At 24.6% G+C, this 17,222-nt stretch overlaps 1 protein-coding gene across 1 annotated transcript in view; it reads right to left on the bottom strand.

Moving 5' to 3' along the window:
* Positions 1-4,060: 4,060 nt before the first annotated feature.
* Positions 4,061-17,222, bottom strand: part of LOC107161992 (uncharacterized) — a 280,710-nt gene continuing 267,548 nt past the window's right edge. The window contains exon 9 of the mRNA XM_089219606.1: positions 4,061-5,120. The gene's annotated coding sequence lies outside the window, so the exon portion shown is untranslated. The remainder of the gene's footprint in view (positions 5,121-17,222) is intronic.

The following is a 17,222-nucleotide window of genomic DNA, read 5'->3' as shown; positions in this document are numbered from 1 at the left end:
AATTTCTATATAATTTAAAAAAAAAATAACTAAAATATTTTGAAAATGAATAATTTAAATGTTTGGTTAAATCGCAAAGTGAAATAATTTTTAAAAATTAACAAATAACAAAAACAATTAAGTCAAATTCCCGTTTTTTCGTGTTTTTTTTTCTAGTAATTTTTAAAGGTATTTAAAAATTGAAGATAGAAAATTTTCACTGCAACAAAATAGAGTTCGACCGTACAATCACACACACAATTTTGAAACACATACATTAACCACTCCATACAGAATCAAAAAAGAAAAAGTCAGCAAATTGCAAATAGTAAGTTAAATGTAAACAATAAGAAATTATTTTATACAATGCTATAGTAATAAATACTAGTTAGTACCTAGTGTGTTTTAAAATTAAAATGCGGAATCTAAGTAATGAGTATAATATTAAAATTATCTTTCTCTTATAAAATTATATTTTTATTAATATATCTATTCCTTGTGTTCCTTACTCCCTTGATGCTAATGATAATCATAGACTATAAGTTTCTACACACGAGTGTATTAATTTAGCCTATATGAGGTGCCGTCTTACGAGTCAGAAAAATCATTTTAATTAGGTTGTTCTTATTTTTACTAAATATATTTTAACCCACATGACATGATATACATTATTATTAATTATATCTCAACCATTAAAAAACTTTCAAATTGGATTAAAGCCTGCAATTTCATTTCACTGTTCGAAAAACAACAATATTTATCCAAATACATATTATTTTTGCTTCTATAATTAAAATTTTAAAAAATCGTGATTAGATCCATTTCATGTGACACAGATTCTTTTTTATAATATAAATAATAATAAAAAAAACAAAATCCAACTATTTTACACGAAATAAGATTTTTTTTTTCTGGAAAGATATGATTTTGAATAAAAAAAAATTAGGCTCCAATATCTCTATTTAATTTTTAACACATGCCATTGAAGCGCGAAATCTAATATTCATAGAGTCTTATTTGACAACATAATATGATTATTTAATCTTCCTTTTAATTTAATTTTTATGAATTCAAAGTTATATTGGTACATTCAATTGGTTCTTTCCGTAGCATATATACAGTATACACTGTGTCATGATTCCATGCTGTTCTACTGTTTCAGACTGTGGGAAAACGTAATTTAACACTTTAATCATCCGGAATATTGTATTTTTTATTTATTTAATAAAAATATGTCATTTTAGTTATATTTGTATTATTAAATTAATCGTAAACTTATTATAGGACGATAGCCATGAGTTTTTTTGCAATGTAACAGTACAAATTCAGTCACCCCTATCGATTTTATACATTTTACACATATGAAGTTATGTTACTAATTACACTATTATATAATTTAAATCAAAAAATGTTTGGATAAGATGAAAATTATATATTTATATACAAACTTATGGATACATTAAGCTGAGAAGTTTCTAGAATCTAAATCACAATATTCTAAATTTATTTTCAGGCAAAACGAAATATTTTATAATATTTATAAAACATTTATTTAAATAAATTTATCAACATAATTATGAAAAATAAATATAGAATAGCAAAATTTAATTAATCTAGATAGGGGATAAGTACATATTATGTTTTCCTCTAAAATAAAAATGAGATATTATATATTTTCTTATTTATCTAGATGAGATAAATAGTTTATGCAGTAGTATTGATCAACATATATTTACCTGGATACTGCTCCACAACGATATTGTGTTGTTTATGTTTATGTTACCGGCAATATGTGTAATTCAGTCATTACATATAATTCCTAGGTATTTTATAAAATACCGGTTGATTTTACACAAATTTAAAAAAAATATAATTTAAGCATAAAATGCCCAGACATTCTACGTATTTCCTAGACATTTTATAGGGTACCTAAACAAATTTAGGCAAGGTATTAAAATAGTTGTGATTAATTATAAATTAGTAAACTATATTAAAATTATACAATTCTTTATTTTGGTATGTACTATTTATTACAACGTGTTAGGTTAGAATGACAACTGAAGTTACACAATACTTCGTTATTAACACGCAAACATTTTTTACTCTGGCACCTTGTTTTACGTATGCATTTTGTAAATCCCTGATCACTGACTGTTGACTGTTGACTAGCAATAGATCGTAATGCTAGCTCTCCAGATGGCACCTCATTTAGATGCAATAATTTTTCTGAAAAACAGTGAACATGTTCCACTCTTGGTTATCCAATAATAAAGTATTATTTTTCCCACATTTTTGCTTTAAGTATATTTAATTGCGTATAAAGCCGTTCCAATATAAAATATTGTATTATTATATATTATATATTATTTATTAAATTATAATTATAAAAAATTAAATAATGATATTACGAGTTATTGAATAGTTAACACTTAGTTTTCTTATACTGAAAATTTACACTTATACGTGTTTAACCGTACTGTAAATAATTTAAATACAAGTTTTATAGTAATAATTGGGAAAATATAAACATATACACATATACATATTTATTTTTATTAATAACCGTAAAAGTGTTAAAGGTTTATAATAATATAATATTAATTTAGTCTATATCTAGTATCTTAAAGTAACGCAGCGTAACGTAACAACGTATTTCTCAACAAAAAACCTGTAGTAACTTTGATAAACAGATTTTTGGATTTAAGTCGACCTATATTACTTTTGGCACCTCAAACGGATGTCTCACTTAATTCTTAGTTTGAAGAACATATCGTTTGCATTATCAATTATTTTTAGAGATCGGATTTACATGTACTTAAAATTATAAGAATAATATATTCTTATGATTTATCATTTAATCAAAATAATCTTTTACCTATATGCATAAATATTATTGTTTAGAAACATTTTATTTTTCATAAAACTATACGAAATACTGAAAAACAAATAAAAGAACAGTTTGGAAAAATTATAAGATAGTTGAATTAATACTAATTTAAAAAAAAATATTTCAACAGTCATATTTAATCATAGCGAATTCTATTGATCCCTTTTCTTTCGACTTACCTGAAGATAGACGAGCTTCCGTCAACGCTTTCGACACAAGTCTGCTCCCTAGTCCATCTAATAAAATAGCTTTTATTACCAATATAAATTTGCGTATTTTTATCTTGATAAGCGTAGAAACTACTGTGGTAAAAATAATTTGCATTTTTTTTTTAAACCATTACATTTTTGTAATTTTTTACATTCATTCCTAATACAAAAATATGTTCTTAAAACAATATTTTGCTCAAATATTATTTCGTTAGTTTTTGTCAACATTTAAAATAATGTTTTAATTTTTATTAATGCCGTTCGGAAATAGTTAAGTAATATTTCGCAGTTCCACATCATCAAAACAGTCAAACTAGTTATTGTTAGATTTTGAATAGGTAGGTACAACAATTATAAATATGAAGACACGATCTCGACGTGACAATTCAACGATTTGCATTGAATTATCCGTCGACCAGTTGTCAGCGGCACATCTGTCAACTGTCTCAAAAGTGACAGACAACCCTCAGAGTTTATTATTTTCTTGTGCTTAGATACACATGTAACGATGAAGGTTCGTTATCGGTTTACGAAATCATGTAATGACGATGGCCCAATCATACATTGCAGGTACTTAACATGGTTTATTCTAGAGACACATCGCTAATTTCCTTCATTAGTGCCATGTAACGTTCATTTATCCAGTTATACCTTTTCCACATTGCTTGGCTGACTTTAAAATCTCGATAATTGCATTAAGGTTGTCGATAATATTTTATCAAAAATTAAAAGTTATTAATTATATATTATAAGGTATAATTACTTAACGTCATCGTTCCTTTAATTTATAAATTTGTTTTATTTTTAAGTTAAACTAATTATCATAGTCTTAGACATATAGCATTATAACTTACTATAAGTTATAAAATAATAAATTACTTTCTTTTTAACTTTCACTTTTACAGCAAAACTAACACATGACTTACTACAGTACACGTTGCCATGTCTTCAAATCTGAAATGTTACAAAATATAATAATTATTCACAACACATTGTTTTATCATTAGTTCAGCATTATATTATAATATTCCAATACAACTTTAATGTTTTAAAAACTAATTATTTACAATACTGGATATTAATCGAGTGGTCGGCTTGTTCCATATATGTCACACTGATTAAAATTGTAATTAATACATAAAACAAATTAATTATATTATATTATTATATACATCAAATTATAATTGAGATACACGGGAAAATAAAATTATGGAACTATGTCCAAAAAATATATAAAAAAAAAGTTTGTAAATAATTTACTTTGTTCATTCATAAATACATTTGGACGTAAAACCATACACACATTCTCTTCACAAATTTCTCCATGTTTAATTTCATAATATAAGAAGTTAATGGTGATTTTTTCTTGTAACAATACGGTCAGTACATATATAAAATGGTTCTAACAATAACAATAACGAGTTTTGATAAAATATACTTAGTTAACTAACTATAATAAAATTCTTAAAGTTATATTGTGTATTTAAAACAATATTATCGTAATAATAATGATAAAAAAAAAACTTAACACAATTTTTAAAAATATTAAATAATAACGTAAATGTATTATATCTTAATGAATAATAAAATATATATAAAAAAAAAACATTTATGTTAGTAATCACAATAATCACAATATTTAAATTTGTCTAATTAAAATAAAATTATAATTTTTTATGGTAAATTGGATAACATAATATTTAGTGTTATAGAATGATAATTTATATTGAAGAAATTCTAACTTTCGTTCTGAACCATGTTTATCCTTGTTTTTTATATTATAATTTATTTGGTACACTAATACGTTGAATTTAGTAAATACTTCATTTTAAATCGAAATATTATTTTAAATTACATTCATATGAAAAATAAAAATGTGAATAGGTACTAAAATGTATTGTATGAAGATTTAATTAACACTTATGTTTATAGATATATTCATGATAACTCAAAAACTGTAGTCCAGCAAAAGAGTAGTGTTAAATAATTCATCATTATTGTATGACTTCGCAGCTATTTTATGAATAACATTTTTCCCATATCATCTGAAAAAAATATAGGTATACATAGAAAATTATAAAATTGTCAATACTTGTTAATTATTATTATAATAGCTTTAGTTATAAATTATAATATAATATGATAGTTGTATAAACAATTGAATTTCGAAAAATCATAAAAAATATCGATTATTTGAATGTGATGGTATTAAAAAATATATTTTATAGCTATAATACAGTAATACACAAAATATTAATGTTTATAAATTTGTTCACACAATATTGAATGACACAGTCTACATACATCCAGATCATGGGTGAAATTATATTTTCAGTTATAAAAATTAGATTGCAAGAAAATCAAAGTTCAAAATAAGCCACGGGGGTAACCAATATACGAACACCCCATGTTGAGATTATTACTAGAGTTTAGTTGTTGAAGGGGGTCTTGTAAGATTGAAATTGAAAATAAACTATTCAATAAAAATGTCTCTTTTTTTGTCATTAAAAACTAAATAAGATTATTATTCATTTTATACACTTATATCTATATTGAAAGATTTACAAATTACCAGTATCGATAATATTATTAAATAATCATCTATTTATAAAGTTATTAAGTTCCCTATTTTAGGTCATATTCTACTTAAAATATGTTTCGTTTCTCATAATATATAAACTATAGTACATGAAACATACGCAATATATACCAGTATATATGTATATATGTAAATATATTTTATTTAGGTACATTAATAATAATAATTTATTTTACTAATGAAAAATGTATTTATCTAAGAGTAGACTAAACACGTTACAATCTACCCTACCTTTGTAAGGGGTAGGGGGCTATGCCATCTCTATTTATTTCAATGATATTTTTTTAATGTAAGTATTATTGTAATATCATAAGATCTAAATATAGACGTTGCTGTTGTTGTTGCTAACATACAAACAATTGTAATTCGAAAATATATTTTATAATAATATAATATTATTTGCAAATGTTAATTTTATTTTCAATATAATAGACTATATACGATTTTTAAATATGTTATCGTATAACTATTTACGTTTCAATTATAAATCTTTATTTTAAAAATCTATAAGTTTATAAGTTATTCTACATTATCAAATAATAAATATTGTAAGAATATTGTTTAATAAAGTTTTAATTATATTTTCCTGTATATTACGTTATCGCAATAAAGAACATGTCATAAATATTTACAATGTTAGTTATCGATCATCGTGAGCTTATTTGTAATATTATGTAGATTTCTGTCAGGATTTTTAAAACATAGATTTAAACATTTGCAAAAGAAATGCATCACTAAATAGGTACTGGATTCAAGTTTAACTAACAATCTTGACATAACTTTTTAATAACACAAACAATGTATATTTATTAACATGTTAGTAAATGAGATGTATAGACAAAAGGCGCTAACTTAATGATAACAGAGTACATATAATTTCCTATTATTATTATATTGTATGTCGATATTTTACGATATATCTATTTTGTTGAGCTATATAATCATGTGGGAAAAACAGAATTATTGCTATACAATAATTGATATTACCTTTTGAAATACGTAAGAAAAAAATTAAAATTTGAATAAATACATGTTTTTTAAAAGAAATTAATTATTCTTTATTTAGTACTCTATTAGTATAGGGATAAATACATAATATATTTTTATTGGGTAGAAAGAAATTTACTTTATGTTTATTTTATAGTTATTATATAATGTAAGTATAAAATTATCACTTTTTCAACTAAAAATAAAAATAATTATTTAAACACACGAGTATAATTATAAATAACTAGTAAAGTAAAAACATAAATTAACTTCACTTTCTTTACGAAAAAAAAAACAATTTGCACCTTTACAAACTTATAAACCACTTACGTTTATTGTGCCTACTTACATACCTGAGGGCGCATGTAAACTCCGCCACAAGTACCTTTTTTTATTGTAAGTTCCGCCGGAAAAAAAAGAAATAGGTAAAATTGGGTTCATGTAAACTCGGCCAGTGAATAAAATCAAATAGGTAGTAGTATAAAATCAATATGATATGTTATAAAAAAAAATTATAAGATTATGTTTGTCAAAGTATAAGTCTTTAGTTATTCCTTACCTACTGCCCATATAATAATTATCATCATTTGAAATCCTGATTTCAGATAATATGAAGATAAAATAATTAATAATTATTAATGAATTGATCTAATTTTGACAATGGGAGAAGGTACGTGACAATGTGAGATCTGACCAGGTAAAAAAAAAAAAACTGGCGGAGTTTACATATACCCATTACAGGTAAGAAATAAAAACTAGAGGAGTTTACCACAGACCTATTATTACCTTTTTATCTTGGCCGGTATTCTGGTGGAGTTTACAATCGCCCATACCTGCATGTACACATACATTGATACATACCTACATATCAACCAGTAGTAGAACAAATTTTTGATAGTTAGAATTAATTACTGTTTTACAAAAGTTTAATCATACATTTTGATTTAAATTCAACATTTTCCATCTTTTTATATGCAAATCATGTGGCATTCGTTCAAATCACATATTTGAGCGATATAAAACTGAATAGTAAGTTTTTTTTTAAACTAAACTTATAATAACTTTCTTAGGAATTTTCCATTTTAATTTATTTTTTAAAAGTTAAAAAAACATTTAGTTCTTTTTTTAAGTTTAATAATAGTTATAACCATCAAACACGCGTGAAAAATTGGTATGACAAATATTATATTAAAATAACATTACGCATTACACACGTATTTTCGTTTCAGAACATTCGCCTACAAATGTCATGTGTAGAATAATTTTGGAATAATTTCAAATTACACAAAAGCTTTCAACGACAAGGCAACAACACCATCGCTGTAACATTGGTCCTAAATGTATATGATGTCGGGGTTATGCACATCTCCACAATTAATAATACGTCGTAATGAAAGTACCTACGAGTATCTACATGATAATAAGCAATATCAATAGGACAGTATATTTTGATGAAGTTCTTGAGACACTGGTACACTCAAAACGTTTTGGATGCAAGAGATAGGTATGTTACACGAGTGATGTTATACAGAGTGTTGGGAATGTAGGCAACACAGTGTGTGAGTACTCATAAAACTAATGAAATTAAAAAAATTTGTTTTTTACAAAGTGATGTGAAAGTTGAGCTGTAAATATTATACAGGTAAAGTTAATTGAAAATTGAAATCGAAAATGGTTAACAGTATGGACCATAAGTTTATACCGAATACGGTCGAACTATTGAACAGATTATTCTCACACCCTCCCATACCGTTTCACATTTTGTAATTGTGTTATCAGTGATAACTTATCACAATACCAATATAAAATTTCAAATTTTGTGATCGATAATTCAAATGAACGTTAGAAATGTTTAATTTGACACTGCAAGCCACACGTGGGTGTTGAAATGAAAATACAGAAGTCACAAACATATGAATAAACATAAAAATCCGTTTACAATAATCTTAAAAATTAATGTAATAAATTTATAATAATTCCTATTGCAAAACCATCTATAAAATAAGTTAGCTGGTTTTTTTCGAATTATATACATATATGTATATATAAATATATCCAAAATAATTCTTTTGGTATCACATAAGGAGAATATTATACAGGTTTTCTTGAAGAACCTGGTATAATAAATAACATACTTGTATTTTGAATATTAGTATCAATAATAAAGTATAGAGATAAAAGAAAAATAACGAAATCAATAAATCATCATTATGAAGATTTTCAACGGGATAGATGACATTTAATTTGCCCGATCACGTGATAGAAATGACATAATTTTCACGTTTCATACTGTTATTTTTATTTTTTCTCATAAAATATCTTAGTTACGAAGGCTAAATAACATTCAAGTTTGAATTTAACGTTTATTCTCAAAACGAAACTAGCTTTGATATTTCTAAACATTCTATCCGTGTCCGACATTTATCTTATAGACTTAGTGACGAAATAATGTTAAAACTGAGTATTATAATTTATAATATAAAGCCGATGAGCATATTTCAATAAATAAAAATTAATTACGCAGAAGAGATTAACAATATTCGTGTAACGTTGAATTACTGAAAATCTTAGACAATTGAAACGTAATATTATTGTCCATTAGTCACTTGTTTTATTCTTTCAATTTTATGATCAAGATATGTTATATAATATTATTCTAATTTTATATTATATGGTAAAAATATTTTAATACAACTCAACCGTTTTATGAATTATTATTACATAAGATTTTACCATTTTAGTATAAGTATTAATATTTTCCCTCCCGTCTGTTTATTACAATATCATGTAAGGGAGGATTGTAAAATCCATTACACCTTATTACTTAGCATGTTTGTTATTTAATATAAATATATACACATATATAATTATATATAGGTATAAACTAAATACTTGAAATGCAACTAAAAATAATGCAGATACATAACAATATATTTTATATTTGAATATAAATTGATTCTTCGACCACACTCGACATCAATTTTTTTTTCATTAAATTATTAAATTATTTAAATTTTTAAGGGTACTTGAATAAAGTACAGTAACACCTTGTTATTCGGTAATTCATTATTTGTGGTTTCAAATTATCCGTGGTTTAGTCTGCGATAACATTGTATCATTGGTATATGAAATCTGTAGATAATTATTTTAGAAAATTGTAAATAATTGTTGTTATATCGTTAGGTATACATAATATACTACTTTGTCGATATATACTGTATGCACAGGTAAGCATTACATAATAACTTATTTTATTTTATTATATCGTAAATTTGACCAGTGCTTTTTTTATCATTCATAATGTTTGTATGATAGATAGATTGTAAATCACATGTAATAAAAAAAAAATAATTGATCATATATAGGCTTATTGTGATTTTTAAAACTAAATTCAAACTAGGTAAAACCTTATCTACATTTTTACATTATTTTATGGTCTTGTTACTATGGTTTCGATATCCACGCAACTTAGCTGGAACGTAACATCCTTGGATAGTGAGAGATTACCGTATACATACTAAACAATACATACGTATTTTATGTTAAAGTAATTATTAACCCGTAAATTGTATAAAAGTATTATTATTTTCGAAAATGTTTAACTAAAAAAAATTTTTTAATGTTTTTACTTTTTACTACCTAAATTGATAATAATATTTTACATTATAATGTATTTAAAGCAAAAAAAATCATCCAAATAAGGTACGATAATACCCAAAGTGGGAGGCATTAAACATTATTACAATTTAAACAAAATTGTATCATATATAATTTAAGAGTCAAACTGGAGGTAATTCGAAGGTAATTTGATTATGTCCTATTTTAACACTATATATTACGTTTTTTCAATAAACTCTGATTTAAAAAAAAAAAAAAAACATACTAATTTTGTACATAGAAATGAAAATTAATATGAACCTTAATGTAATTGAGAATTATTTAAACATAATATTATACACATATTATAGAGATAACAAGATAACAATGTATTTTTCTTTTGATTTACTTGTCGACATATTCTTCTTCGGTCAGATATCAAATACGTAACGAGGGATTATATTTTCATCGTAATTCAACATTTACAAAATGTAATGAATTTGAATTATAGTGCTAACTTTATAAACTAAAAGTTAAAAATAAAGATAAATCGATGAAAAATAAATGTTTAGTTAATGAAAAGTTACTGTGATTTATTGAAAATAAAAATAGTATAAATAGTTACAATATAATATATTATAGTATCGATTTATAATATATAATAATTAGTGTTAATTTTAAATACTATTTATTGGATATTTATCCTCATAATTTTGACGATAGAAATACATTTTATTACAATAAGTTATGTCAATAACCAAAGGATATTATAAATTAAATAATACTTATGTACTTTTGAACTATTGGATATGTATGACTAATGTAAATTGCACCCAACAAAAGAGTATGGAACATTGCGAATTAATTAATTTTGAAGGATTATAATTATTTATTATTAAATAAACGTACTTTTATACAAATATGAATGTGTTCTTAACTTGTAAGTTTGAAATATTTTTTAATTTCAGATTTAAGAATGTAGTACAATATTTCAAATGTATTCAAGTCACAGAAAATGTATGTTTTATGGAAAATTATCTTGAAAAATCTTCTTTTTTTTCTAATTCATTGTGATTTTATTTGTCAAAGTTTCATATTCAAGCGTCAATACAACATAAATAGGTACGAAATTCAGTAAAGATTTAATCATTTACGTATATTATAAATAAATATTAATTTATATATTAAAATTATTATTCGAAAATTCTGCAGTGAATAATCTAGTTTTATTCATTTTCATTAATTATTACCTTTAATATAAGCAACCAAAAAAGAATAATATTGAATGCTACATTTATATTTTAAATCAATTTTTTTAATGAATACGAATGCCAACGCGATATTTCCCAATGGGTTTTAAAAAATGTTCCAACTTTTCATATTAAATTGAAAATGTTAATTATTTATATTAAAATAATTAAATATCTAGATAAATTCTATACATGACACGAATACACTATCATGACAAGTAAATTATAATATTTTGTTAAATTCAATAATATTTATATTTTATGTTGATGGTAAAAATTAAAATCAAAAAAAAAAAATTTCTTAAAACGAGTAGAGATTTTAAAAATCTAATATAAATAATCAATTCAGCAAAATATCAAGACATTTTAAATACATAAGTATGTATACAATATGCTATAATCTGTGCAGTATTATAAAATTTAAGTTATTCAAAAAATGATTAAATATATATATATAATTTCCTTAAACCAACAGATGATTATTAAAATAATTGCACTTTTATATTATATTCATCGGAACTTATTAAAATGTACACAAAAATACCAATGAAATTAAAATGACTATATTATTTTCAATAAACCTTAAAAGTACAATTTTTTTGTTTGACAAGTTGAATAAAAAATAATTTATTGAAAGAAATTATTAAATCACTCATTAAATTGTTTATATTGACAGATCCAAATTATTTATTTATCAATACAACAACAAATAAACAGAGTACTAGCCAGCTTACTTAGTCACTAGTGAGAAATTCATATCACAAAAAAATAATCTTTTCTATATGCTATTATTAATATGTAAAATTGTATTTACTATTTACATTATATGTGTTATTTTATGTCCAAAACATATTATGTAACATATACGCATATAGTGAGTATACTGTGTTTTATTTAAATCCTCGGTCACACATAAACGCATAAGACATTCTCACTGTGCTACCCATGATCGTCCACTAGAAAAATATAGGGTGATGATCTCATCGTAACCGAACACTTAAAAAAGTTCCTTCTGACAAGAGTTACACTGATGAGCTACCAGATAGAAACAGCTAGCTACAGTGTTACACGGATATTCATAAAACTGGGTAAGTCAGTTGATTGACACTCAACGAAGGTAACAATTAACGAAGACCTCTACATAATCAACGTTTAAGATTTTTATTTTTCATATTCGTCACACATTCGAAGATAAAACCACAATTAATATTCAAAAGTTACATTGAAATACATTCAATTTGAATGAACAGAACATCATTTTATCTCCACCTTCCAAAATATCAGTTATAATTATGAAGTTATTTTGAGTGTTACTAACGTTGTTGTTTAAATTAATTAAAGTTATACCTACTGCTTACCATTCAATCATATTTATCATGATTTTAAACCTGAATTGTACTCAAAGATAGCCGAAACTTGAGACTAGGGAAAAATATTGACTCAACAAAATACTGTACATGACGTTTAATTTGTATTTAGTGACTATGAGTGTATTTGTTAGATCAACTTCAGTTGTCTAAAATTATTTATAAATATGATATTTTTCCAAGAGAAAAATGTTTATTCTTTCATATTTGACTATCAAGATGAACTTGAAATAGATGAATCTCGTAATGTAATATATTATATAGGTATCTTGTAATGAGTACATCGATAAGTTACGAACCCTTTGACTTGGTTAAACGATATCTAAGTGTGAAAACGCACGGTATCTGATTACCTTGGCATACAGTTAAGTTATTGTGTACATCTCACAAAACAATCTCATAATGAATGGTGAATTCATATATTTATTTAAATAAATTGGTGAAATCGACTTAAGCTCTGAAAAACTTACCGTTTACCAAATTATATAGAAGAATTAACATCGTCCATCGAACCCAATCTAGCATTCAAGATATTTTTCAAAATACGAACAATAATTTAAAACAACAAAGAATAAATCATAGGAATTATCTTAATCGATATAAATATATATACATATAAGTTACGAGCAAGTAGAAATCAGGCAAATTCCAAAAATACCCATGAAAAATGTAGCATATATTCATATTTCGACTTTTTTTCGAGTAATCTTAGTCGTAACCGACATAATTTAGAGGAGAAACATTTTTTTTTTTTTTGGGGGTGAAAAGGGATTTTTGAGGTTTAGCCAATTTTGAATTTTACTCGTAACCTAAATACATTATTACTTATGCATTATACATAGGTACATATACAATAAATCACTACACATATTAAAAGTACTAAGTTGGATCAAAATAATAATAATAATATAACCATAATATTCATCACCATACAATTTGACTGTATAATGAGGCAATCTGACTTACATTGGCCATTAGAAATCACCGTTTTTAAACATTCAATCTTTTCACATTATATGCGTAATAATCGTAGAAAACATCCAACAAATTTAAACAACTCACTATTAAAAATATAAATAAAAACAACAATAATATATTACATCTCAGCAGAATCTCCCATATTTTACCTCTTCAACTCTCTTATCTACTTAATATCTACTTAATATTATTATATTCTACTTAAAGGCGTAGGCGAGGGGGGTTTCCAAATCCCCTCCTCAGCTATTTTTTCACTATACATAAATAAATATAAAATAAAATGAATACAATTTTAAAATTGTTCATAATTAATACTTAATATAATATTTGTTAAAAAACAAAAATTAAAGATACACGAACTGCAGTGTACCGTCATCACTGTAGTTTTGATTAGAAATCAGATATTCAATATGTCATTCCCTTTTATAAAATGCAATTTGTTGTAGAGTATACTGATTACAGATAAGTGAGTGGAATTAGTTGGAAGTTAGTTGAATTGCAAACATGAGGGTGGACAGTCAACGAATATAGATCTGTATTATACCACTGTATCGGTACCTATTATAGTACTTTTAAAATATCAAGCTATTGGATTTAGACAGATATAGCATCTAATATTTATTTAATTTGATGTTTGATTACCTGATAACTGATACGTTGGATGTTATATAATAATTTATTATGTACTTACTGTAAGTTTTTCTAATAAAAATTAAAAGAAGTAATGAATATTTTTTGATGAACCAAAGTAAAAAAGTCCCTCTTCTCGTATTCCAATAAAGGTAATATAATAATATATACATATATATGGATAAATGTAATATTATGTAATTATTTACTTTTTAAGCTTAATAATAATACATGGCTCTTTGCAATAATATTTAAACGATCAACACACTACTTTGTAATAACTACTTAATATCCTTTACCACATAAATCCATAAGTACATATATGGTTTTCTGATATACCGGCTAGACATATTAAATGTAATATTAAAGCTTGTTGGTAAAGTTATTGCTAATATAATAATTTTCTTAAATTCAAGTCCCAGTTGTTTATTTAACGTTAAAATAATACACTTAACTTGTTTATTTTCTTTTTTTCTATATTCTGCAATTTAAGTCTTACATAACACAGGGGTATAAAACTTACTGAAGTAGAATAGGAAAATAATGTTTTTAATGAAATACTAAACCGATGTAGTAATATTCAGTAATAATCATTAAACTGATACGACGATTCTCAAGTAATATTAAAAATCCAAGCAACAATATAATCTTGAATTGTAATGAAAAATAATAAATTAATTTCAAAATTTAATATCGTCTGCCCCACATGGTGCCGGCCTCCAATCGATTAGTTTTCGTCGTGTATTTTGGACCGAAAACCATATACATATACCATACATATATACATATATTATATATATATATATAATGATATAGCTGTATAAAAATATACAGATATATTTTAACACGGTGTAAAATTATTTGGCATGTTTCCATATATAGGGGTTTCTAACGAATTTGGTAAAGGATATATTTTTTTATCATGATTTTCTTACCCACTTAACTGAAAAATTAAAAAAAAAAATCATAGAAAACTATCGATGTTTGACTTTAGGGCACAACCTACCCTGCAGCTATTGTGCTGAAAAACTTAATCATGCAGTAGCAGAATATTAGGTACAAAAGCACAATTATATTTATTATTTGAATAGGATTGTTATGTGAACAATATTTAAGGCCAAAAGTAGAGGTACCTACGCCATTATTATGGAGAGCTTATAACTCCGTCTGTGATACATTGTGTCGCAATAATAAATTATCACTTATCGAAAAACACGTCATCATACACATTTCTCTTTCTTTATTTAAAGTTGAACAATGACACAATTGCAACCTTTCGTAATGAGCGTGATTAATATACAATGAAGACTAACCAGATTTAGTCCTTAAATAAATTTCATTCAAAACGCCGAACAGCTTTGACAGAGATTATTCTGGTAAAGTTCAAAAATGAAAACGATGATTTGTCATAATTTTATTTAAATAATAATATTAATATTATGTTTACAATATGCTGAATCATATTATTCCAAGACTGTATGTCTGCGCGGAAAATTCTTTGATTCTGCAGCGTTTGGTTGGGTACACGATTGAAATATGGTATGATATTTTATACTAGAGTCTATAGTAACTAGACTCAAAATGGTAACAAATGTTCGGTTAATATTAAAAATAAATTGACTTCGTGGTAGTAAATTCAAAAGTCAGAATATAATATTTTGTTTCGTCTCGAGTATTATAAATTGCATACTTAACTATGACTTTTTTTTCGTCTTAACAAATTCGTGAAAAAAATATAATAGGTATGCAGAAAGTACAGTAAAGATTTGCAGCTAAAATTGAGAAATATAATGAAAAAAAAACCCTAGCATGCTACTTAAATTTACACTGAACAAGGAAAATCTATGATTATAAAATTAATATTTTTTTTTGTAAATAAGTAACCACGAGAACGAAAAATCTATGAGAAACAACAAAACCTTGTATCCATCCCAAAAACATATTTACATTAAGTTAATAATATACAACACAATAATCTATGGATATATTTCACTAAGGTTTTTTGGAAATCGCATTAATTTCAAACACTACGACCTTAATGTTATGTCATAAAGAAATCGAAAACATTAGTAATGTTCATAAATAACAAATCTGAAATGTATGACAGGTGTACGTATATTATGATGGATATACGTATTCATACACAATGTGTCTTGTCTTATAAGTTACAAGCTAAGCAATGGATGCTTATTGATTTTATAATGATATTATATTATGTTTTTAAGATTTTTCTGCATTTCATCATTTATTGGGGCAGAGAATATGTTACCATACCGGTAAACTTATACTTCCACAAGATCAAAAATTTCAATGTTATATTTTATAATTTTATAATAATATTTAGATACATATTAAAATAAAATTTATGGTATTGCCTATTTATAATACCATGAACCTATTTACGCTGTTCTGCGGTAATGTTGTAGGTATTGATAAAAATATGATAGAAATATAAACTGTCAAGCATCTATTTGAATAATTGTGTTTCGTACAAAATGACATCCTATCATTGAATTATGACTTGAAACGTCAATTTATTATTATTGTGAACATATGGCACTTGTTGTACCCACTTGCTTAGTATTTTTTATGAGAATCGATCAAAAAGTATGTAAATAACATCTTTATTTTTGAATTATTTTTCAAAATATGTTAAGAACTATAAATTCCTTTTATTTTAATTATAATTAATAATTGTACTCATGTTCTTAATAATAATATTCATATCATTTATTTGTT

This window comes from Diuraphis noxia, unplaced genomic scaffold (assembly GCF_037042655.1).
Source record: "Diuraphis noxia isolate RWA-SAM2 unplaced genomic scaffold, SU_Dnox_SAM2 contig0002, whole genome shotgun sequence".
NCBI classification, from domain to species: Eukaryota; Metazoa; Arthropoda; class Insecta; order Hemiptera; family Aphididae; genus Diuraphis; species Diuraphis noxia.
Note: the sequence above shows the minus strand (reverse complement) of the source record. Positions and strands in the feature narration are given on the sequence as shown.